This window comes from Tamandua tetradactyla, chromosome X, assembly GCF_023851605.1.
Source record: "Tamandua tetradactyla isolate mTamTet1 chromosome X, mTamTet1.pri, whole genome shotgun sequence".
Lineage (NCBI taxonomy): Eukaryota > Metazoa > Chordata > Mammalia > Pilosa > Myrmecophagidae > Tamandua > Tamandua tetradactyla.
The window spans coordinates 55,432,379-55,457,753 of NC_135353.1; the positions used below are offsets into that span (position 1 = coordinate 55,432,379).

The 25,375-nt window shown below is 34.6% G+C and overlaps 1 pseudogene; it reads right to left on the reverse strand.

Moving 5' to 3' along the window:
- Positions 1-21,230: 21,230 nt before the first annotated feature.
- Positions 21,231-23,830, reverse strand: LOC143671829 (stathmin pseudogene; annotated as a pseudogene).
- Positions 23,831-25,375: the final 1,545 nt, after the last annotated feature.

Consider the following 25,375-nt stretch of genomic DNA (forward strand, 5'->3'; position numbering starts at 1 on the left):
GAAAAAAAAAAAACAGTCAGTAGAAACTGTTCCTGAAGAAAACCAGGTATTGGAATTACTAAACAAAGACTACATATCAGCTATCATAAATATATTCAATGAACTAAAGATGGCCATGCCTAAAAAATCAAAGAATTGTATAATAATGATGTCTCACCATATAGAGAATCTTAATAATGAGAAAAACTATAAAATAATTAAATAATAATTTTGTAGTTGAATGCTGTAATAACTGAAATGAAATACTAACTAGAGGGGCTCTACAGAAGATTTGAGCCGCCAGAGAAAATCATAAGGGAAATTGAAGATAGCACAATTGTGGTTATACTAAGAAATGGAAATAAGAAAGCATGGAGAAAATTAGGATAACCTCAGAGATCCGTGGGACACCATCAAGCACACCAGCATATGCATAAAGGGAGTTCAATGAGGAGAAGAGAGAGAGAAAGGGGGCAGAAAGAATATTTGAAGATAATGATTACCACATTACTAAATTTGATTAAAAAAAAATCCATATCCAAGAAGCTCAACAATCTCCCAGTAGAATAAATTTTAAAAGATTTATACCTATACATATCACAAACAAGCTGTTAAAAGCCAAAAAAAAAAAAAAAATGATGAGAATCTTGAAAACAGCAATAGAAAAATAACTCTTACATACAGGAAAGATTCAATAAAAATAACAACTGACTTATAATTAGAACCATGGAGACTGGATGAAAGTGGGATGACATATTTAGCATGCTGGAAAACTCTTGACCAAGAATTTACTGTCTAGCAAAACCATGGTTCAACAGCAGAGAAATTAAGAGATTTCCAGATTAACAAAAAAACTGTGATAATACATCATAAGCACGTCTTCCCTGCAATACATACCAGAGTCCATCATGTTAAAAGTAAAGGATATTAGAAAAATTCAAGTCCACATGAAGGAATAAATATCACAAGTACAGGTAACTAATGAATAAAAATGAATAAACATATTTTTGTTTGTAACTTTTTTCTTCTCCTATGTGATATAAAAGACAACTACATGAAACAATAATTATAAAACTGTTGATTGGCTTATAAGATACAAAAATGTAAATTGTATGACAATAACAGCACAAAGAATGGTGGAAAAAACAACTATATTGTAACAATGTTTTTGTTTACTATCGATATTAAGTTGGTATTATTGTAGCATAACTTGATTTATACTATGATAATAACTGTTATACTTAGGGCAGGCAATAAGAAAACAACTTTAAAAATAGCAAAATAAATAAAAAAGGAAGGTAAAATAACATACTAAACAATATCTACTTTACAAAAAACAAGTCAATAATGCCAGAATAGAGGAAGGAAAAAGACATAAAAGATATAGAAAGAAATTTGCAAAATTGCATACATAAATCCTGCCTCAGAAGAAAATCGGATTACATTTAAATACATAAAGTACTACACTCATAGATAGAAATTGGCAGAATTAATAAAATAAATATAGGATCACACTGTGGGTTGTACAAGAGACGCACTTTAGATTCAAAGACATACATAGATTAAAAGTAAAAGAATACAAAATACATATCATACAAACAATAACAAAAAAGGAGTTGGAGTTGCTATACTAATATCAGACAAAATAGATTTTAACCACCCCCAAAATGTTTCTATATATAAAGAGATATTTTATAATGATAAAAGCATAAATCCATCAGTAAGACATAACAATTATTAACATATCTGCAACAAGCAACAGATGCCAAAATATATGAAGCAAAAATCTTACAGAATTGAAAGGATAAATAGATAACTTGACAACATAGTTAGAAACTAAATACTTTCATTAATAAAAAAACTAGATAGATAGAAGGTCAACAATACCATCAAAAGGCACAAACACTACAAACCAAATAGACCAAGCACACAATTATACAAGACTCCACCCAACAGCAGTGTAATACGTATCTTTTTCAAGAGCAAATAGAACTTTACTTTATCCATAATAAAACATATGCTAAGCCATAAAGAAGGTATCAATACATTTAAAAGGATTTAAATAAGGCAAAGGATGTTTACCTGCCATGATGGAACAAAATTAAAGATAAAAAATGGAAGGAAATTTGTGGAACTCAGAATCATATAAAAATCAAATTAAAGACTTCCTGGAAGATGGCGGCTTAGTAAGACGCGCGGATCTTAGTTTCTTCTCCAGGACACCTACTAGGGGAGTAGAAACGATACAGAAAGCGCCCAAAGCCACAACAGAGATAAAAAAGACAGCGTACCCCATCCTGGAACGGCTGGCTGGCTGAGAGAAGCAGCTCGGGTGAGATCGCCGAGGCGCGCGGGCCTTACCGGGCGGGGTGGCAAGCGGCCGGAGTTACTCCCTTCCCCCTTCCCGGGCTGGCTGGGAGAATTGGAGAGGTGGTCCCCTGAAACAAAGACGGCTGGCGCCCACACCACGCGCAGCCCCCGGACCAACTGAGAGAATTGGATCGGAAACCCCCAGGCCGCGGAGAACGGTGACGGGTGGGGGAGGCCCCTTCCAAACCCGTGACTCCCAGGGAACGTGCACTCTCTCGGGCGGGCCGCTGCCGCTGGCGCCCTCCCGCCACGCTTGTTGCCCAGGGCCGACTAGGAAATTCGGACGGGCTCTTTCCCTGGCTGCGGCGACCAGCAACCCTCCCTGCGTTCGGACCCTGGGCCGGCTCAAGCCGCTTCGGCTAGCGAACCCCCAGGACGGCGAGAGTTTTCCAAAGTTTAAGGTCCCACAGCACCTTTTACTGGTGGGACCCGCAGACAAACGGGTGCCACGAGCACCACCTACTGGGCAGGATAAGAAAAACAGAACCCAGAGATTTCACAGAAAAATATTACAACCTTGCTGGGTCCAACACCAAGAGAAATCTGAATAAATGCCCAGACGCCAGCAGCAGAAGATAACTGTCCACGCTCAAAAGATTGAGAATATGGCTCAGTCAAAGGAACAAACCAATAGCTCAAATGAGACACAAGAGCTGAGACAACTAATGCTGAATATACGAACAGAAATGGAAAACCTCTTCAAAAATGAAATCGAGAAATTGAGGGAGGACATGAAGAGGACATGGGCTGAACATAAAGAAGAAATAGAAAAACTGAAAAAACAAATCGCAGAACTTATGGAAGTGAAGGATAAAGTAGCAAACATAGAAAAAATAATGGATAGCTACAATGATAGATTTAAAGAGACAGAAGATAGAATTAGTGATTTGGAGGATGGAACATCTGAATTCCAAAAAGAAACAGAAACTATAGGGAAAAGAATGGAAAAATTTGAACAGGGTATCAGGGAACTCAAGGACAATATGAACCGCACAAATATACGTGTTGTGGGTGTCCCAGAAGGAGAAGAGAAGGGAAAAGGAGGAGAAAAACTAATGGAAGAAATTATCACTGAAAATTTCCCAACTCTTATGAAAGACCTAAAATTACAGATCCAAGAAGTGCAGCGCACCCCAAAGAGATTAGACCCAAATAGGCGTTCTCCAAGACACTTACTAGTTAGAATGTCAGAGGTCAAAGAGAAAGAGAAGATCTTGAAAGCAGCAAGAGAAAAACAATCCATTACATACAAGGGAAACCCAATAAGACTTTGTGTAGATTTCTCAGCAGAAACCATGGAAGCTAGAAGACAGTGGGATGATATATTTAAAATACTAAAAGAGAAAAACTGCCAACCAAGACTCCTATATCCAGCAAAATTATCCTTCAAAAATGAGGGAGAAATTAAAACATTCTCAGACAAAAAGTCACTGAAAGAATTTGTGACCAAGAGACCAGCTCTGCAAGAAATACTAAAGGGAGCACTAGAGTCAGATACAAAAAGACAGAAGAGAGAGATATGGAAAAGAGTGTAGAAAGAAGGAAAATCAGATATGATATATATAATACAAGAGGCAAAATGTTAGAGGAAAATATTATCCAAACAGTAATAACACTAAATGTCAATGGACTGAATTCCCCAATCAAAAGACATAGATTGGCAGAATGGATTAAAAAACAGGATCCTTCTATATGCTGTCTACAGGAAACACATCTTAGACCCAAAGATAAACATAGGTTGAAAGTGAAAGGTTGGGAAAAGATATTTCATGCAAATAACAACCAGAAAAGAGCAGGAGTGGCTATACTAATATCCAACAAATTAGACTTCAAATGTAAAACAGTTAAAAGAGACAAAGAAGGACACTATATACTAATAAAAGGAACAATTAAACAAGAAGACATAACAATCATAAATATTTACGCACCGAATCAGAATGCCCCAAAATACGTGAGGAATATACTGCAAACACTGAAAAGGGAAATAGACTCATATACCATAATAGTTGGAGACTTCAACTCACCACTCTCATCAATGGACAGAACATCTAGACAGAGGATCAACAAAGAAATAGAGAATCTGAATATTACTATAAATGAACTAGACTTAATAGACATTTATAGGACATTACATCCCACAACAGCAGGATACACCTTTTTCTCAAGTGCTCATGGATCATTCTCAAAGATAGACCATATGCTGGGTCACAAAGCAAGTCTTAACAAATTTAAAAAGATTGAAATCTTACACAACACTTTCTCAGACCATAAAGGAATGATGTTGGAAATCAATAATAGGCAGAGTGCCAGAAAATTCACAAATACGTGGAGGCTCAACAACACACTCCTAAACAACGACTGGGTCAAAGAAGAAATTGCAAGAGAAATTAGCAAATACCTCGAGGCGAATGAAAATGAAAACACAACATATCAAAACTTATGGGATGCAGCAAAGGCAGTGCTAAGAGGGAAATTTATTGCTCTAAATGCCTATATCAGAAAAGAAGAAAAGGCAAAAATTCAGGAATTAACTATTCATTTGGAAGAACTGGAGAAAGAACAGCAAGCTAACCCCAAAGCAAGCAAAAGGAAAGAAATAACAAAGATTAGAGCACAAATAAATGAAATTGAAAACAATAGAGAAAATCAATAAGACCAGAAGTTGGTTCTATGAGAAAATCAATAAGATTGATGGGCCCTTAGCAAGATTGACAAAAAGAAGAAGAGAGAGGATGCAAATAAATAAGATCAGAAATGGAAGAGGAGACATAACTACTGACCTCACAGAAATAAAGGAGGTAATAACAGGATACTATGAACAACTTTACGCTAATAAATACAACAATTTAGAGGAAATGGACGGGTTCCTGGAAAGACATGAACAACCAACTTTGACTCAAGAAGACATAGATGACCTCAACAAACCAATCACAAGTAAAGAAATTGAATTAGTCATTCAAAAGCTTCCTAAAAAGAAAAGTCCAGGACCAGATGGCTTCACATGTGAATTCTACCAAACGTTCCAGAAAGAATTAGTACCACTTCTCTTCAAACTCTTCAAAAAAATCGAAGTGGAGGGAAAACTACCTAATTCATTCTATGAAGCCAACATCACCCTCATACCAAAACCAGGCAAAGATATTACAAAAAAAGAAAACTACAGACCAATCTCTCTAATGAATACAGATGCAAAAATCCTCAATAAAATTCTAGCAAATCGTATCCAACAGCACATTAAAAGAATTATACATCATGACCAAGTAGGATTCATCCCAGGTATGCAAGGATGGTTCAACATAAGAAAATCAATTAATGTAATACACCATATCAACAAATCAAAGCAGAAAAATCACATGATCATCTCAATTGATGCAGAGAAGGCATGCGACAAGATTCAACATCCTTTCCTGTTGAAAACACTTCAAAAGAGAGGAATACAAGGGAACTTCCTTAAAATGATAGAGGGAATATATGAAAAACCCACAGCTAATATCATCCTCAATGGGGAAAAATTGAAAACTTTCCCCCTAAGATCAGGAACAAGACAAGGATGTCCACTATCACCACTATTATTCAACATTGTGTTGGAGGTTCTAGCCAGAGCAATTAGACAAGAAAAAGAAATACAAGGCATCAAAATTGGAAAGGAAGAAGTAAAACTATCACTGTTTGCAGACGATATGATACTATACGTCGAAAACCCGGAAAAATCCACAACAAAACTACTAGAGCTAATAAATGAGTACAGCAAAGTAGCAGGTTACAAGATCAACATTCAAAAATCTGTAGCATTTCTATACACTAGTAATGAACAAGCTGAGGGGGAAATCAAGAAACGAATTCCATTTACAATTGCAACTAAAAGAATAAAATACCTAGGAATAAATTTAACTAAAGAGACAAAAAACCTATATAAAGAAAACTACAAAAAACTGCTAAAAGAAATCACAGAAGACCTAAATAGATGGAAGGGCATACCGTGTTCATGGATTGGAAGACTAAATATAGTTAAGATGTCAATCCTACCTAAATTGATTTACAGATTCAATGCAATACCAATCAAAATCCCAACAACTTATTTTTCAGAAATAGAAAAACCAATAAGCAAATTTATCTGGAAGGCCAGGGTGCCCCGAATTGCTAAAAACATCTTGAGGAAAAAAAACGAAGCTGGAGGTCTCGCGCTGCCTGACTTTAAGGCATATTATGAAGCCACAGTGGTCAAAACAGCATGGTATTGGCATAAAGATAGATATATCGACCAATGGAATCGAATAGAGTGCTCAGATATAGACCCTCTCATCTATGGACATTTGATCTTTGATAAGGCAGTCAAGCCAACTCACCTGGGACAGAGCAGTCTCTTCAATAAATGGTGCCTAGAGAACTGGATATCCATATGCAAAAGAATGAAAGAAGACCCATCTCTCACACCCTATACAAAAGTTAACTCAAAATGGATCAAAGATCTAAACATTAGGTCTAAGACCATAAAACAGTTAGAGGAAAATGTTGGGAGATATCTTATGGATCTTACAACTGGAGGCGGTTTTATGGACCTTAAACCTAAAGCAAGAGCACTGAAGAAGGAAATAAATAAATGGGAACTCCTCAAAATTAAACACTTTTGTGCATCAAAGAACTTCATCAAGAAAGTAGAAAGACAGCCTTCACAATGGGAGACAATATTTGGAAATGATATATCAGATAAAGGTCTAGTATCCAGAATTTATAAAGAGATTGTTCATCTCAACAACAAAAAGACAGCCAACCCAATTACAAAATGGGAAAAAGACTTGAACAGACACCTCTCAGAAGAGGAAATACGGATGGCCAAGAGGCACATGAAGAGATGCTCAATGTCCCTGGCCATTAGAGAAATGCAAATCAAAACCACAATGAGATATCATCTCACACCCACCAGAATGGCCATTATCAACAAAACAGAAAATGACAAGTGCTGGAGAGGATGCGGAGAAAGAGGCACACTTATCCACTGTTGGTGGGAATGTCAAAGGGTGCAACCACTGTGGAAGGCAGTTTGGCGGTTCCTCAAAAAGCTGAATATAGAATTGCCATACAACCCAGCAATACCATTGCTAGGTATCTACTCAAAGGACTTAAGGGCAAAGACACAAACGGACATTTGCACACCAATGTTTATAGCAGCATTATTTACAATTGCAAAGAGATGGAAACAGCCAAAATCTCCATCAACAGAAGAGTGGCTAAACAAACTGTGGTATATACATACGATGGAATATTATGCAGCTTTAAGACAAGATAAACTTATGAACCATGTAATAACATGGATGGACCTAGAGAATATTATGTTGAGTGAATCCAGCCAAAAACTAAAGGACAAATACTGTATGGTCCCACTGATGTGAACGGACATTCGAGAATAAACTTGAAACATGTCATTGGTAACAGAGTTCAGCAGGAGTTAGAAACAGGGTAAGACAATGGGTAATTGAAGCTGAAGGGATACAGACTGTGCAACAGGACTAGATACAAAAACTCAAAAATGGACAGCACAATAATACCTAATTGTAAAGTAATCATGTTAAAACACTGAATGAAGCTGCATCTGAGCTATAGGTTTTTGTTTTGTTTTGTGTTGTTTTGTTTTGATTTTACTATTATTACTTTTATTTTTTTCTCTATATTAACATTCTATATCTTTTTCGGTTATGTTGCTAGTTCTTCTAAACCAATGCAAATGTACTAAGAAATGATGATCATGCATCTATGTGATGATGTTAAGAATTAATGATTGCATGTGTAGAATGGTATGATCTCTAAATGTTGGGTTAATTTCTTTTTATCCGTTAATTAAAAAAAAAAAAAAAGAGAAGGGATAATTGGAGCTGAAGGGATACAGACTGTACAATGGGACTGGATATAAAAACTCAGAAATGGACAGCACAATACTACCCAATTGTAATGCAATTATGTTAAAACACTGAATGAAGCTGCATGTGAGGTATAGGTTTTTTGTTTTTGTTTTTTTTGTTTTTTTTCTTTCTATTATTGTTTTAATTCTTATTCTGTTGTCTTTTTATTTCTTTTTCTAAATCGATGCAAATGTACTAAGAAATGATGAATATGCAACTATGTGATGTTATTAAGAATTACTGATTGTACATGTAGATTGGAATGATTTCTAATTGTTTTGTTAATTCTTTTTTTAATTAATAAAAAAAAGAAAAAAAAATCAAATTAAGTTCAAGCAAAGAAATCACAAAGGAAATTAGAAAATACTTTGAGAAGAATAAAAGAGAAAACACAGCAAGCCAAAATTTATGGCATGCAGGTAAAACAGTGCTTACAATGAAATATATAGCTATAAATGTTAGTATTAAAAGAAATGAAGGAAGATGTCGAACCAATATCCTGAGCCCTCCCCTTCAGAAACTAGGAAAAGAAAAGCACAATAAATACAAAATCAACAAAAAGAAGTAAATAATAAATATTAGAATGTAAATAAATGAAATGGATAATAGAAAAACAATAGAGAAGTCAATTAAACCAAAAGTTGGTTCTTGGCAAAGATCAATTAAATTGAAAACCCTTTGCCTAAACTGATGAAACAAAAAATAAACTGAAAGAAAGGGAAGAGTCTAAGTAAAATCAGGAATGAAAAATGACATGCTATTACAAACCTTATAGAAATAAATAACACATTACAGGAATGCTATGTTAAATTGTATGCCAAACAATTAGATAACTAAATGAAAAGGACATATTTACAGAAAGACAAAAACTTCTGAAACTGACTCGGGAAGAAACAAAATATTTGAACAGACCTATAAGAAGTAAAGAGATAAAATTAATAATATAAACACCTTGCACAAAGAAAGATGGAGGCCCAGATGACTTTACTTGTGAATTCTATCAAACCATTAAAGAATAAACACAAATCCTTCACAAATTCTTCCAAGAAATAAAAAGAGAGATAATCCTTCTTAACTTTGTTCTATAACACCAGTACTACAGTGATATGAAAACTAGATTGTGGTAGATAGAATTAGGTATCCCATCAAAAACATGCTCTTTATCTTAATTTACATACTTGTAGGTGTGAACTCACTTATGAATAAGAGCTTTTGAAGTAATTATTTTTATTTAATGTGTGGCCAAATGAATCAACATGGGTCTTAATCTATATTACTGGAGACCTTATACAAAGAACCCAGAAGTCACAGCACAGGACATTGCCATGTAACAGGAGGCAAAGATACAAACCAAGGAATCCCAAGAATTACCAGCAGCCACAACCAGAATGCTATAGATTTGGGAGTCAATAAATTCCTATTGTTTAATCCAACCCATTGTGTCTTATTTGTTATAGCTTAGTAAAAAATAAAAAAATAAAAAAACAAAAGATGCAGATAAAGCCATCACAAAAGAAAAAAGGGACAGACTAATATCTTTATGAATATAGATGCAAAAATACTCCACAAAATTTTAGCAATTGCATTAAGCAACATATTAAGAGGATTATACATCATGACAAAGTGCAACCTATCTCAGGAATGCAAGGTTGGCTTAAAATCAAACAATGTAATAAGCCATATTAATAGAATAAAGGACAAAAGTAACATGACCATCATAAAAGGCCTGTGGAAAAAATCTTACATCACTTCATGATAAAAATATCCAGCAAATTAGTAAAAGAAGGGACCTGCCTCAAACAAATAGTGGCTATCTACCAAAAATCTACAGCTAACATCATACTAAATGGTGAAAGCCTGAAGGCTTTCCCAATAAGTACAGGAGGAATAAAAGGATATCATTCTTGCCACATCTATGCAATATAGTACTGGAGATTCTAGTTAGGACAACTAGTTAAATAAATGAAATAAAGGGCATCTAGATTTGGAATGAAGAAGTAAACCTATCTTCCTTTGCAGATGACATGATATTATGGATAGAAAATTCTAAGGACTCCACAAGAAAAAATCTTAGAATTAATAAATGAGTTCAGCAATGTTGCAGGATAAAATTGCATTTCCATCCATTCTCTATGAACAATTCAAAAATTTAAACCAAGAAAACAATTCCATTTACTATAGAATCAAAGTGCATAATATACCTAATAACTATAACCAGGGAAGTAAATGTCTTATACACTGAAAACTGCAAAGCACAACTAAATGGAAAAATATTCCATTTTCAACAACGGAAGACTTCAGATGGCAACATTTCCTAAAGTGATTTACAGATTTAATGCAATTGCTATCAAAATCCCACTGGTCTTTTTTTTGGGCAGAAATTGGAAAGCTGAGCTTAAATTCTCATATAGAAATACAAAGGGTACAAAATAGCCAATATTATCTTGAAAAAAAGAGCAAGTTTGGAAGACTCATACTTTTCAATTTCAAAACTTACCACAAATTTACATTAATAAATATAGCATGGTACTGACATAAGCATAGACATGCAGATCAATGGAATGGACTTGAGAGTGCAGAAATACATTCACGTATTTACTGTCAATTGATTCATGTCAAGGGTGGCAAGACAAATCAATGTGGAAAACATAGTCTTTTCAACAAATGGTGATATCCACCTGCAAAAGAATGAACTTTGACATCTTCATTACACCATAAAAAACTTAACTAAAAATAGATCACTGACCTAAGTGTAAAAGTTAAATCTACAAAACACTTAGAATTCATAGATAAAAATCTTACTGGGATTTAACAAGGAATTTTTAGAAATGACATCAAAATCACAAGTAATGAAACAAAATAAAAAAGATAAATTAGAGTTTGTCAGAATCCAAAACTTTAGTATTTCTAAATTTTTTTCAAATATAAAATAAGTGAAAAGAAAACCCAAAGTACGGAAGAAAATATCTTCCAAACATATTATCTTATAAGTGATTTTATCCAGAATATATAATCAACTCTTACAAATCAACCACAAAAAGACAATAACTCAATTAAAAAATGGGTAATAAATTGGAATAGACATTCCTCCAAAGAGGATAAATAGCCAACAAGTACATCAAAAGACATGCAATATCACTAGTCTTCAGTGTAATGCAAATTGGAACTACAGTGAGATACTATTTCTCACCACGAAGTTGGATCTCATCAAAGAAAGGAAAGTAACAAGGGTTGGCCACGATGTAGAAAAATTGGAGCTTTCATCCACTGTTGATGAGAATGTAAAAGGGTAGAGCCACTGGGCAATACAGTTTGGCAGTTCCTCAAACATTTAAAGCAGTGTTACCATATGACCCAGCAAAACTGTTTGCAGATGCTACCCCCGGAATTTCAAATGGTACCCATAGTCATAAAATTACCACAGTAATTACCCCCAGGAGGGGGAAAGCATTTATAAGGCATACATCTTATACATAGGTATAAGCTAGGTTTCTGATCTGCCACAATTTTTGAAGATATTATCATTGGAATATACTGATTGAGCTTTATAAAAGCAGTAGATAAGTATCAATAGATCAATGACCTTTGGATAAAAATATCTATGATCTCATTTCAGGTATATCTTAGAAGTTTTGGTGCAAGTCTAAACAACAATTAGAACTCAGACTTTACAAAACTCCAAACTACCTTTTGAAAGGTCCTTTTAGTAAAATGAGATTGATCACATTCTCTTTGAAGTAAAAATTTTACCTCAAAATATGAATCTATAATTAAAATCATATACATTTAACCTGGTATTGTCTCTGGGCAAGGTGGCAACTTCTACTACCCCAAATATCATCTCTCCTTCTCTTTCTTTTCTGCTGTCTGAAATTCTTTCAATATTGATAAAAGCTTATGTGGATTATTGTGTCCTGTATTTTCTTAAATTATTGCTGCATAGTGACAAGTGTCATTTGTGGATTTTATGATTGGATAACTGAGGACTTCCAGGAAAATACTTTCCTTCTAGTGTTATTTTAACAAAACTAATTATACAAACATATACATAAGCATACAATATGAAGCAATTATTTCAGTTCCACAATGAACAAGAAAAAGCAAAAGAAAGCAAATAACTATGTTACTTTCTTTCTTTATATGATAGGCAAATTAATTTGTGTTTACCCTTTCTTTTTCTCTCTCATCCTATTCATAGTTTTGTAACAAGATTGGATTTTTACATGGCTTTTTCTACTCGGTGAAAGTTATTTGGTGAGAACCCACAATATATAGGAAATTGATTTCTTTTGTTTTAAGGGTAAAAGAACCTCCTCTTTTTCATAAGGGTATCAAGCAATTTTCTCTCTAAACAAAATCTCTGTTCTATGGTTCATTTTCAGTTCTGGCCTTCTCATTTAAGCCTGCTTCCCTTCTTCTAAGTTGCTAATGATGACATGTGGTTAGCAACATTTCTGCCTGGGCTACCATAAATTATTTCCGTTAAGGCCAGGCTGGTAAATAACTTAGTAAGTTATCTTTTATAGAAAGACATTTGTTTTGATATAGCCTATAATGGTACATATACAATTGTATATATAATTTTAAATGCTAGCTATTGTTCCCATACACACTGAATTGAATTCATTGTAAGTTGAACATTATTGGTATGTAATTCTTTTCTGAGGGCTTTATTAGCCTTAAAAAAGTGAGGATAGATCAACAAATCCATGGGCCTGTCCCTTGGTGTAGGAAAAGCTCCATGGGGCTGCAATTTGCATGTGCTATTTAGAATATCATCTAGCCTCAGACGTAAACAATAGATGAGCCATAGAAGAGAAGCTTGTTTTACACTACTCTTGTAGAACATGGGTTCTATATTCAAGAGCAGAAAGAGATGTATGATGCATATCAATAAAGAACTCTTTTGCACCATTTCAAGTTTCAAAAACGGTGTGTCTATGGCCCATAACATTTTTTTAAAGATTTAAATTTATTCCTACTGTAATGAATTAGGCTATTCAAGCAGTTCAAGATCCATCCATCCAGTCTCTTGCTTTTGAAAGATAAAGCTTTCAGTCCTATTGCTTATAAAATCATATAGTGCTTTCATTCCAGTTGATGTTGATTTAGTTCAAATAATGGAAATTTAAAATCACATCATAGCTATTTTTGACAGTTGTACAGACCACGGCAAAAAAAATGGTTTAGGACGTGTGTTCAGAATTCTATGAGCAGGGGACAAGATAGGAAATATAAAGGATTCACAATTTGCTATGGCTGCTATTGCAAGAAAATATTTTGCAAGCAATTACTTTATAAGATCTTCATATAATATGCACTAAAATACAAATATTATAAATATATTGAACATTCTACTAAGTTTAGTTGTTTAGAAATAAATTTCCACAAGAAGACACCACTTTTCATTTATGTAGAAAAAAAAATACAAGGATATTTGAAGATAGATTTTGAGTCCCTGTTCACAAAAAATCAGTTAGAGGGTTCCTAAATCATTTATGTTCCAATAGATTGCAGATATTTGGATTGAAGCAGAACAATTTCCTTGATCCTGATAAACCTTGTGTGTCTTAACCACACTGAGACTTTTCTACACAGCACTAAATTGATTGACAGGTTTGAAGATGGAAGTTGTTGTTCTTTGAACCTTAGATTATTTCCGTTTTCAGGTTATCTAAATTCCAGAGGCTTACTGATACTTGGGGAATGGTGGCTGTAATTATTTGAGTTTCAAATGGTTTAGTTCTCTGACAATTACCACTTCATAAGGACTCAAGATAAGGTTAGCCTTACATTTCAATATAATATAAAGATTAGAATCTCATAATTTCTAGGCACATCCCTTCATTTCCTGAGGCACATAACAGTGGCTGAAATTCCTACCAGTAATGATTTCATGTTTTTGTGTAGTCTCTTTAAAAAATTCTCCTGGACAGGTAAAGAATTAATTAGCTGACAAGTTATTAAGAATTAATTTATGAGATCCCTATCCTTCAAGACTGGAAATATATAGGCAATCAGGAAAGCACTGGACACCTGGGGCTGAGGCATTATGCAGAGACCAAAGAGCACTCAAAAGAGAGGGCATGGAACTGTAAGATTCAACATTGTTTCTTTCACAGTTTGGCAAAGGGCTGACCCTTCAACAAGCGTAACCTCCTTAAGGAAGAGCTGCATCCATAGGATACACTTCTGAAAAACAACTGCTTCTGGCTGGAATGTACAAAGCTAAATAGCTTATTTACCCCCTTCTTGTTCCATTTTATTTTAAAATCTTAGATCTAAAGTATAAGACAAAGGTCCTTATTTACAGGAAATTCCTTAGGTACTTAGTATGGAACATTTGCAGTAGCTATTATTCCTTTTTATATTCAAGTAGCTACTTAAAACAAAATGAAAGGAGAGCCCTGGTCATTTTGTAAACATATGGGAAAGAATGGGATCACCATGCTCAGCAAGAATGCATATGCTTGAAGGGTATTGCAACACTCCCCTCCCCAATTTGGTTTGGCATTCTTGCCATTCAAGTCAGTCTGGATATCTTTAACAAGTGGAAGAGAAGAATTAAGGAATTTAGGAGCCCCCAGTGTCATTTTTCCCTCCTCAGTTCCAAGGTCGCTCTGTAACATCATTGAATACTTTGGTTCAAGGAACAACAAAAGGATAATACTTATTGAATGCTCATTATATGCCTGGCACTGTACATTTATCTGAGCTAACTTAATTGTGTTATAATCACTCTCTTCATTTTATGGGTGCAGAAATAGATAAAGAAGGGTTATACAACTTTCTTAAGATAACATCGTTAGCAAGAAGCTTAAAGGGGATTTGAACCCTGGCAGTCTACTCACATTGTCCACATTTTCTGCAATTATATTAAGTTGTCAGTAGGTTAACAGGGCCCAGTGAAGTAGTAGAGTTGCCTACTGATGTAATTGAAGAATAAAACTTCTAATTGGACATAGCACTTGAATTACCAGTGGCAAAACATAGTGAGGGAAAGTGAAAAATATGATCAGTGGTTCAGTACTTTAGAATTCATTAAATATTTGACATCATGGATACAAAATAAACAGTTGAGAAACTAAATACTTTATTTTGTATCTGGGTGCTCTGATACTATAGGAAGCAAGAAAAGTGACTTCTATTTAATTGTTTGTCAATTGTGGTGATATCAGCATTGTATAAATAGAAGAAGAGAAAGCAAACATTGGTGTTCATACCATGTCTTCTTTGTGCTGAAATATGCCTGCAACTTTAATTGCTTGCCTTAACGTATTCCAGCCAGAGGTCAACTGGGGCAGCATCAGCAAAATTACAAAGTTATATTTATCTTTGGTGCCCTTTTGCATCTCCAGAGATGCACCTTCCTTTTGTCCCTACCAGGTGAAACATGATTTCAAGCTTTATATATTCCCCATTCACAGCATGCTTTTAGGATTAAACCATTCATAATAAAAGCTATTGGAAACAGATCAAAATTTTAAATAACCACGGTGCAGTACAGATGTTAGAATTTTAGGTACCTACATGGGTGGCCCTGGGCCTTTACAAGCTCCCTAAAAATTTGCTAAATCATATCATTCACAGTTCTACAAGTCTTGAAACCCTTGTACAGGAAAAACATAGAGATAAAATCGATCACTAATTAATTGCCAATCATGTAACTGAAAAGAATGGGGATGCAAAGATTACACGTGTTAGTGGTTTAGATTAGAGCTATTTCTTTGAAAATATTGGCAAAGAAAACTCTTTGACTGTGCTGTCTTCCAAAGGCAGCAATTAATGACCATCTGTAAAGGCTACATTGGTGCCAGTTTTTATAAACATGATTCATTCTCTCTCTAATTCCCTCTCCCCCTAAAAGTTTTCTTAGAACTTATGTTTTAAGAAATGCTATTTCATCATAAAATACACAAAAATGTGTAAAAGAAGGGAAAATAACATCAAAGTCAATTGAAATATTAGGAAAGGAAATACAATTTAACAGTGATGTCAGGGAAATTTTATATCTCCCCCATGCCCCTTGCTTCCTTTAATGTGAAGGGAGTTCCACTGGTGAAATACTGCTCTTTCTCTCCTCTTAACCTCAACCCTCACCAGGAGAGGAGTAAGGACTTTCTGATTGATGAGTCTGTGATATGCATATTTTATTATGTTCTTTCATAAAATAAAGAAAGAGAAAAGGGTGGTCAAATAGTACCTATGACTATGTGGTAAAACGTCCTCATTCTGGGTTCACTATTAGGAACTCCGCTTGTTTGTAAATATAAATTACCTTCTCATATATTCCTTGTCTATAGTAATGCTGGTATTTGGATTTCCATCTGTTTTACATCTTTTCTATCTTTTAACTGGATTTTAATTCAGGCAAGGAAGAGGGGTGATATTTTAGGGAATCTCAAACTCTCAGCTTCTGTTTTTTGGTGGAACATGGGGTCAGAGGGCCTGGGTTGAAGGCCCAGTTCTACTTATTCATTGCATGAACTTCCCCTCTTTGGGCCTCAATGTTCTCATCTGTAAAACTGGAATAATATTAAGTGTTACTCCATGGGGTAGTTTGGAGGATAAAGTGGAGCTAATGTATGTTAAGTACTTAGAATGTCTCATATCTAGTAAGTTATTGATTAGGGACAGTCATATTCTTGTCATTAAGGTAGAAATATTCCTTATAATAAGAAAACCTGAGTTTAAGTCCAGCTCTGCCTCCAATGGTATGACTATTAGTGTGATACTTAATCTTTATAAGCCTCAGTTTCCTTGCCTGAAAAATAGCAATAAGGGATTACTTTAACAAATTTCAATTAAATTGTATTTATATGCAATACATAGGCATCAAATGCCCCAAGAGAGCTTGGTACATAGTAAACATTTAATAAATAGTAGTCCTCTTCCTCTCCTTTCTCCAAAAGAATATTTTGATATTAACTTAATCAGGTGATTGTATCATAAATAACATTTAAAAATTTAATTTTAATTTAATTTAGTAAAATTGCTAAGTAGGAGCAAGTTCCAGCTCAGTACTTTGTTAGTCAAATACCACAGGCAAATCATTTATTCTTTCTAAAATCAGTTCACTTTTTTAACAGAAGGATGCTTCTTTCAAAGGGTATTTTGAAAATTCTAGAAAATATCATGTAATAATGTAATATTACCTGTTTCTCAATATTCCCAATAAATGATAGTATATTTTTGCACTACCTCATCACCATTACAAGATCAAACATGCCACTAGAAAGAAGGAAATATGTATTTTCCATTTTCACTTTTTTCCATAACACCTCACATGAAATTGGAGTGCCTTACATAAACTAGATATTCATTATATCTTAAATGAGATTGTTGAAAGTCATGAATATAAAATTTACACTTATAGCTTTATCTGGATTGAGTAACTTACCGTGTACTGCACATATTTAAAGTGTATAGGGTGGGCCACGGTCGCTGAGCAGGTAAGAATGCTTGCCTGCCAGGCCCGAGGACCCGGGTTCGATTCCCGGTGCCTGCCCATGTTAAAAAAAAAAAAAAAGTAAAATTTGATAAGTTCTGATATATGTATTCACCAGTGAAACCATCACCACAATCAAGATAGTGAAAAATACATCACACTTAAAAGTTTACTCATGCTCCTTTGTGAACCCTCTTTCTCAACCCTTCCTACCCTCTACCCCTGCCCTGTCAACTACTAATATGATTCTGTCACTACAGTTAGTTTGGATTTTCTGGATTTTATATACCTAGAATCATACAGTATGAATTCTAGTTTTGGTTTCTTTATTTTACCAGCATTACCTTTATTTCACGATACGTCCATGCTGTCATGTGTATCAATCGCCCATTCTTTCTCCATTGCTAAGTAGTATTCTACAACATGGATGTATCTCAATTTTTTATCCAGTGATCTGCTGGTGGATCTTTGGGTTGGTTTCACTCTTTGACTATTATGAATCATGCTATTATTAATAGTCATGTACAATTATGGAACTATACTTTCTTTTCACTTAGGTGAATTCCTCAGTGTAGAATTACTGGGTCATAGGAAAAGTTCATGTTAACTTTTTAAGAAACTACCAATCTGTTTTCCAAAGTGATTTACCAGTTTACACTTCTACCACAATGTATGAGGATTCCAGCTCCTCCAAGTCTTTACCAACACTAGATATGGTCAATTACTTAAAATTGAGCTTGTTTCTAATATGCGCGTAGTGGCATCTTATACATTTTATATACATTTTCCTAATAAAAAAGATGTTGAGCATTTTTTCTTCTGCTTGTCATCTGTATATCTTCTTAGGTGAAGTATCTTTTCATATCATCTGCCCAGGTTTTTAATTGGCTGTTCAGTGTCTTATTGTGTTTCAACTCTCTTTATAATAATGGATACAAATACCATACCAGAAATAGGCTTTGCAAATACCTTTTCTCAGCCTGTCTTCTCTTTTAATTATCCTGGCAGTATTTTGGAAGAGAAGAAATTCTTAGTTTTGATGAAGTTCAATTTATCAATTTTATGCTTTTGGTATAATATTTAAAAAATCATTGTCTAATGCAGATTCACAAGGATTCTCTTTGCTTTGTTTTCCTTTAAAATAGGAGTAAGTGAATGTCTTATGCAAATGTGAAATGGTAAATATTTTAGGCTTTGTGGAACATAATAATCTCTGTTGCAACTACTCGACTCTGATATTGTGGCATGGAAACACCTACAGAAAATATGCAAATGAATGTGTAGATCTTTTCTCCAATAAAACTTTATTTACAAAACCAGGCAGCTGACCTGCAGGCCATAGATTTTTGGCACCTGTTCTAAAAGTATTTTTTCATTTTAGGCTGTGTATGTAGGTCTTCCATCCATATTGAGTTAATTTTTATATATGGAGTATGGAATGCATTTAGATATCCAATTGCCCAATAACATTTATTGAAAAGACCGTTCTTTTTCCAGTGACTTATCTTTTGTACTTTTGTAAAAAATTAGTTGTCCATGTATACATTGGTCTTTCTCTGAACTCTCTACTCTGTTTCAATTTGTCTATCTTGAAGCTAAAATCACACATTTTATAACTTCATAGTGAGTGGTGAAATCAGACAATGTCAGGCCTCCAAGTTTGTTCATTATTCTCTAGCTGTTTTAAAGAGTTTTTCTTTACTGCTTGTTCTGAGCAATCTTACTCTGCTGTGCCTTATTGTTTTTGTGTTGGGGTTCACTGAATTTCTTGAATTTCTGGGTTTATAGTTTTCATCAGATCTGGAAATTTTTCAGCTGGTATTTCTTCAAATATTTTTTCCCTGTCTTCCTCACTCTTTCCTCTCTTCTAGGACATGAATTACCAACATATTATGCTGTTTGAAGTAGTTTTCACAGGTCACTGATGATCTGTTCTTCCCTTTTTCTGGATTATTTTTCTGTTTCATTTTGGAAAGTTTCTATTGATATGTCTTCAAGTTCAGTAATCTTTTCATCTCCAATGCCTAGTCTACCATTAATCACAGTAACTGAATTTTTCTCTCACACATTGTAGTTTTCATTCCTAGATGTTTTTTATTTAATATAGTCCATGCCTTTGCTTACCTTGTGCACATATACAATAAAATTGCAACAACTGGTTTAATGTCTTTGTCTACTACCATCTAACATTTAGGTCAATTTCAGTTGTTTGATATTTTTTTCCTTTTTATGAGCTACATTCCTGTTTCTTTCCATACCTGGTAAATTTTTATACCATGCCAGAACTTGAATGTGGTTTCATCCTTTAAGGTTTTACTGTCAAAAACTGTTAGGTTGGAAAAGCTCTGTGATTAGCTTAGCATCATTTATTCTCTAATAATTAAAGTGGTTTAAGAAGAGCTTGATTCAGTGATTTAAGAATACCTCTTCAAAATATTAACTTGCTTTCCAATCCCGTTTTGTAGAGATAATGAAAAAATAAGCCAGTCTCTGGCAAGGGTTTTTGTTTTTTTCAATTTGAAATTAATTTTACCATAATTGTTAGCTTAATGTAGTTTATTTTCACAGATACACATCAATTGAAATGATTAAAAGAAGTCAACATGAATAAGAAACATGACAAAGAAATTCAATTCAGTATTTCAATCTGCTTTCATTCTGAAAAAGTATAAAAGTGATGCAATGCAGACATTTTGCTGAATATCAAAATTTCATCTGTGCTTTAAACTGAATGATAGAAAGGATTAGAGGGATAGATCTAGTCTGAAATGTGTGGGGGGAATGATGTGGGATGGAGGACAGAGGAAGAATAAACTTACAAGATTGAAGCTCAAATTCTTTCTGGTGTGTGTGTGTGTGTGTGTGTGTGTGTGTGTGTGTGTGTGTATGTGATGTTCATCCCGCTCTTCTACATCTGCGGAGCTGCAAACTTTTCCAGACCTCCTGCCTTACATTCCCTACCCAAGTTCTTTACATTTTACCCTTCATTTTATATCTGTCTCCTCCTCAACCCTCTCTCCAAGCCCCAAGTGTTATTCTATGACTTATATTCCTTACACCTATCACTACTAGGAAAAGGAAAATCTGCATGAGATGAAATAATGTCTATTTTTCTAAAACTTACTAAAAATGAAGTGAGAGTGTGAAAATGGGATTAATCTGTTAGCAGTGTTCTCCTATTTTTTCAGGATCAGTTGGTTTTTTTTAACATTACTGTGAAGTTTTATTAACCATTCAAGTGCAGTAGCATCTGGTAAAATGGGGACAGAATTGGGATTTATAAGTGAACAGATATTCAGATTCTAACAGTTTGAAAGAAGCCTCTACATACTCTTTTCACAAACATATTTTCACAGAGCAAATATTAACCCAGTACACCAAATGTACTGAAGTAGAAATGAGGCAATAAGAAAGACAGCTACATTAGAAAGACATCAGCACTTTAGAAAAAGAGTAAAACACTTCTAGTTTTTCCCCTTTAGACCCTAAAACAACATCATACAGTTTGGATCTTCCTATATATTCCTACATCAGCTTTAAAAATATTTGTCAGGAGCTAAAAATAAAATGATCCTGTCCAGTACTATCTTTGGATACTTAGGAAGAGAAGGGGAGAAAGTCAATTCTTGGATCAAATAGTCAGCTTCTGTCTCATCAGGAGGATTTTGGATTCTCTGTTCTTCCACACTTCTTCAATGTGCTTGTCCTTTTCTTGCAAATGCTCCAGTTTGACAGCCATTTGTGCCTCCCGGTTCTCTTTGTTGAGTTCCATTTTGTGGGTCAATTTCTCTTTTGCCATTTTACTGAAGTTGTTCTCTTCCATTGCTTTCTTTTTAAAAACTTCTTTTATTGTATAATATATATAAAAAGCAAAGAAGGAAGAAAACAGTAGTTTTCAAAGCACTCTTCAACAAGTAATTACATGACAGATTCCAGAGTTTATCATGGGCTACAATACCATCATCTCAGATTTTTCCTTCTAATTGCTCCAGAACATTGGAAGATAGAAGGAATAAATATTTATTTTATCTTCACAATTGACTTTTTTTCCTTGTTTGTAAAATATAACATATATACGAAAAAGCAATAAATTTCAACGCACAGCACAATTAGTTGTAGAACAGATTTCAGAGTTTCGTATGGGTTACAATTCCACAATTTTAGGTTTTTACCTCTAATTGCACAAGATACTGGAGACTAAAAGAAATATCAATATAATGATTCAGCATTCATACTTGTTTGTTAAACACTACCTTCTTCCTCTGTATGACTCCATCACCTTTGAGCTTTCTCCCACTCTTCAGGGGTATTTAGGCTATGCCCATTCAAAGTTTTTCATGTTGGAAGGATTGTCAATAATAACGGGTAGGGATATGGAACCAGCTAATGTTCTGGAAAGACTCGCCCCTCTAGGTTTCAGGACCTATCTTGTCCAGGGACCCATCTAGAGGTTGTAGGTTTCTGGAAAGTTAGCCTAGTTAATGGAACCTTTATAGAATCTTATATATTGCCCTAGATGTTCTTTGGGATTGGCTAGAATGGTTTTGGTTGGGGTTTGGTAAGTTATGAAGATAACGATGTCTAATTGAAGTTTGCATAACAGCAACCTCCATAGTAGCCTCTTGACTCTATTTCAACTCTCACAGCCACTGCTACCTTATTTGTTGTACCTTTTTTCCCCTTTTGGTCAGGATGGCATTGTTGATCCCTCAGCATCAGGGCCATACTCATCCCTGGGAGTCATCTCCCACATCACCAGGGAGACTTTCACTCCTCGGTGTCATGTCCCAAGTAGGGGATAGGGCAATGATTTCACTTGCGGAGTTGGGCTTAGAGAGAATAAAGCCACAACTGAGCAACAAAAAAGTCCTCCAGAAGTGACGCTTAGGCATACCTATAGGTAGGCTAAACTTTTCTGCTACATACATAAGCTTCACAAGAGCAAGCCTCAAGGATCAAGGGCTTGGCCTATTGATTTGGGAGTCCCTAATGTTTGACACAGTATCAGAGGTTTTACTGGTGGTAAAGCTTAATAGTTCCATGTTTTTTCTCTCATCCCTCAAGCAACTTTGTCAATACTTTTTGATTATCTGCCTCATATATTCTGGGATATATCCAGGCATTATATTAAGTAATGCAGGATTAAAGGTCCTTATTTTTATTCTTCTGGGCTCCTTGTGTTTCTCTTGCTTTCTGAAGCACTTCTTTTTTGTGCACTCTTTTCTCCACAAGCTGTTTAAAGACCTCAGCTTCATGGGACTTGTGTCTTTTTTCTGCAACTTTTAACTTTTTCTGAATTTCCTCCAGGGAAAGATATTTCTTCTCTGCAGGATAACAGGGGAATTCTGAGACAGATTTTTTTTTAATTTATTTCTTTATTAAAAAAATTAAACAAACGAACTAAAACATTAACATATGTAATCAGGAATTCACAATATCATCACTTAGTTGCATATTCATCATTTCTTAGAACATTTGTATCAATTCAGAAAAAGAAATAAAAAGACAACAGAAAAAGAAATAAAATGAAAACAGAAAAAAAAGATTATATATACCATACCCCTTATCCCTCATTTTCGTTGACCACTAGCATTTCAAACTAAATATATTTTAACATTTGTTTCCCCTATTATTTATTTTTATTCCATATGTTCTACTCGTCTGTTGACAAGGTGGATAAAAGGAGCATCAGACACAAGGTTTTCACAATCACACAGTCACATTGTGAAAGCTATATCATTATACAATCATCCTCAAGAAACATGGGTACTGGAACACAGCTCTACATTTTCAGGCAATTCCCTCCAGTCTCTCCATTACATCTTGAATAACAAGATGATATCTACTTAATGCATAAGAATAACCTCCAGGATAACCTGTTGACTCTGTTTGGAATCTCTTAGTCATTGACATTTAGTCTCATTTCACTCTTCCCCCTTTTGGTCGAGAAGGTTTTCTCAATCCCTTGATGCTAAGTCTCAGCTCATTCTTGGGTTTTTCTCAATCCCTTGATGCTGAGTCTCAGCTCATTCTAGGATTTCGAGACAGATTCTTTTGATAGAGGTCTGAGTATCAACTCAAATGTCTGGCCTTAGGCATGTTTCTCCAGTTCTTTCACCTGGATATCAGAAGTCATGTCCAATAGAGGGCAAGAGCCTGGAAGTGTATTTCACTCAATCCACTGATGAGGAATGCCCTCCTCCATCCAAGCCACCTGGCCACACTCTTCAGTACCACTTTTAATTAAAGCAGCCCACAAATTTTCTTTTATGTATTTCACATTTAGCACTCTGTTTGTAATAGAAAATTCCACTTAAATTGAAGGAAGGTGTTTGCATGAAAATATAGCAATAAGGAGAGATTACACTAATAATGAATAAGGTATATTCACCAATCTTCCCACAGTGGCCAGGAATATATTTAATGTGATTAAGTCTCTGATTCATTCTTGTTACTACCATAAATAGTACCGTTAGAATTGTACATCACTTTCAGTAAAATGGCAGCAACTCACAGTATATTTTCCTCATGATATCATGAAATATAAGGACCGTAACTATAAGGGATATGCTTTAAATTCTCAAACCATTGAATTATAACTTGCCTAAGAGCACCTGGAACAGAAAACATCTGGAAATGCTAACATTGCTGTTCATGAATGGCTTATGGATTTTACAAATAAGTATAACAAATAAGGTATCAGTGGCTGAGAGAGTTCAAATAGAGTCAAGAGTTTCCTCTGGAGGTCACGCTTATGCAAGCTTCAATTAGATATTGCTACCTATCCTAGCTTGCCAACCCCCAATCAACCATTCCCACTAATCCTAAAGAACATCTAGTTTGTTATATAAGAGTCTACAAAGGTTCCATGAACTAGGGTAACTTTCCAGAAACCTACAACCTCCAGAGGGTTTCCTAGACCAGATAAGTCCTGAAATGCAGAGTGGCCAGCCTCTCTAGAACATCAACTAGTTCCATCCCCTTATCCCATATTATCTACAGCCCCTTCCAACATGAAAAAATTAGAATGGGCATAGCCCAAATACCACTAAAAAGTGAGAAACATCAAAGGTGATGGTGGACTTACACAGAGAAGGTAGTGTTTAACAAATGGGTATGATTGCTGAATCATTATATTGATATTTCTTTTAGTTTCCAGTATCTTAATGCAATTAGAGGTAAAAACAACCAGTATCTTAATGCAATTAGAGGTAAAAACCTAAAATTGTGGAATTATAACCCATACAGAATTCTGAAATCTGTTCTGCAACTAATTGTTGCAATGCACTTTGAATTTTATTGCTTTTTTGTATATATGTTATTTCACAGAAAAGAAAAAGTTGATTGTGATGGTAAATGCACAGCTATACTATGATATTGTGAAGCATTGATTATACACTTTGGATGATTACATACTATATGAGTATATTATATATATCTATAAAAATAAATAATTAGGGCTGGCCATGGTGGCTCAGTGGCAGAGTTCTTGCCTGCCATGCAGGAGACCCAGGTTCTATTTCTGGTGTCTGCCCATGTAAATATAAATAAATAAATAATTTGAAAATGTGCATACAATATAATCTAGCAAATTGAATCTGACCTTTATATCTAAGAATAAAAGTGTTTTAAATGAGAAACAACTATTCAATTATAAATTTCCGCTCTCATTTTAACTGAC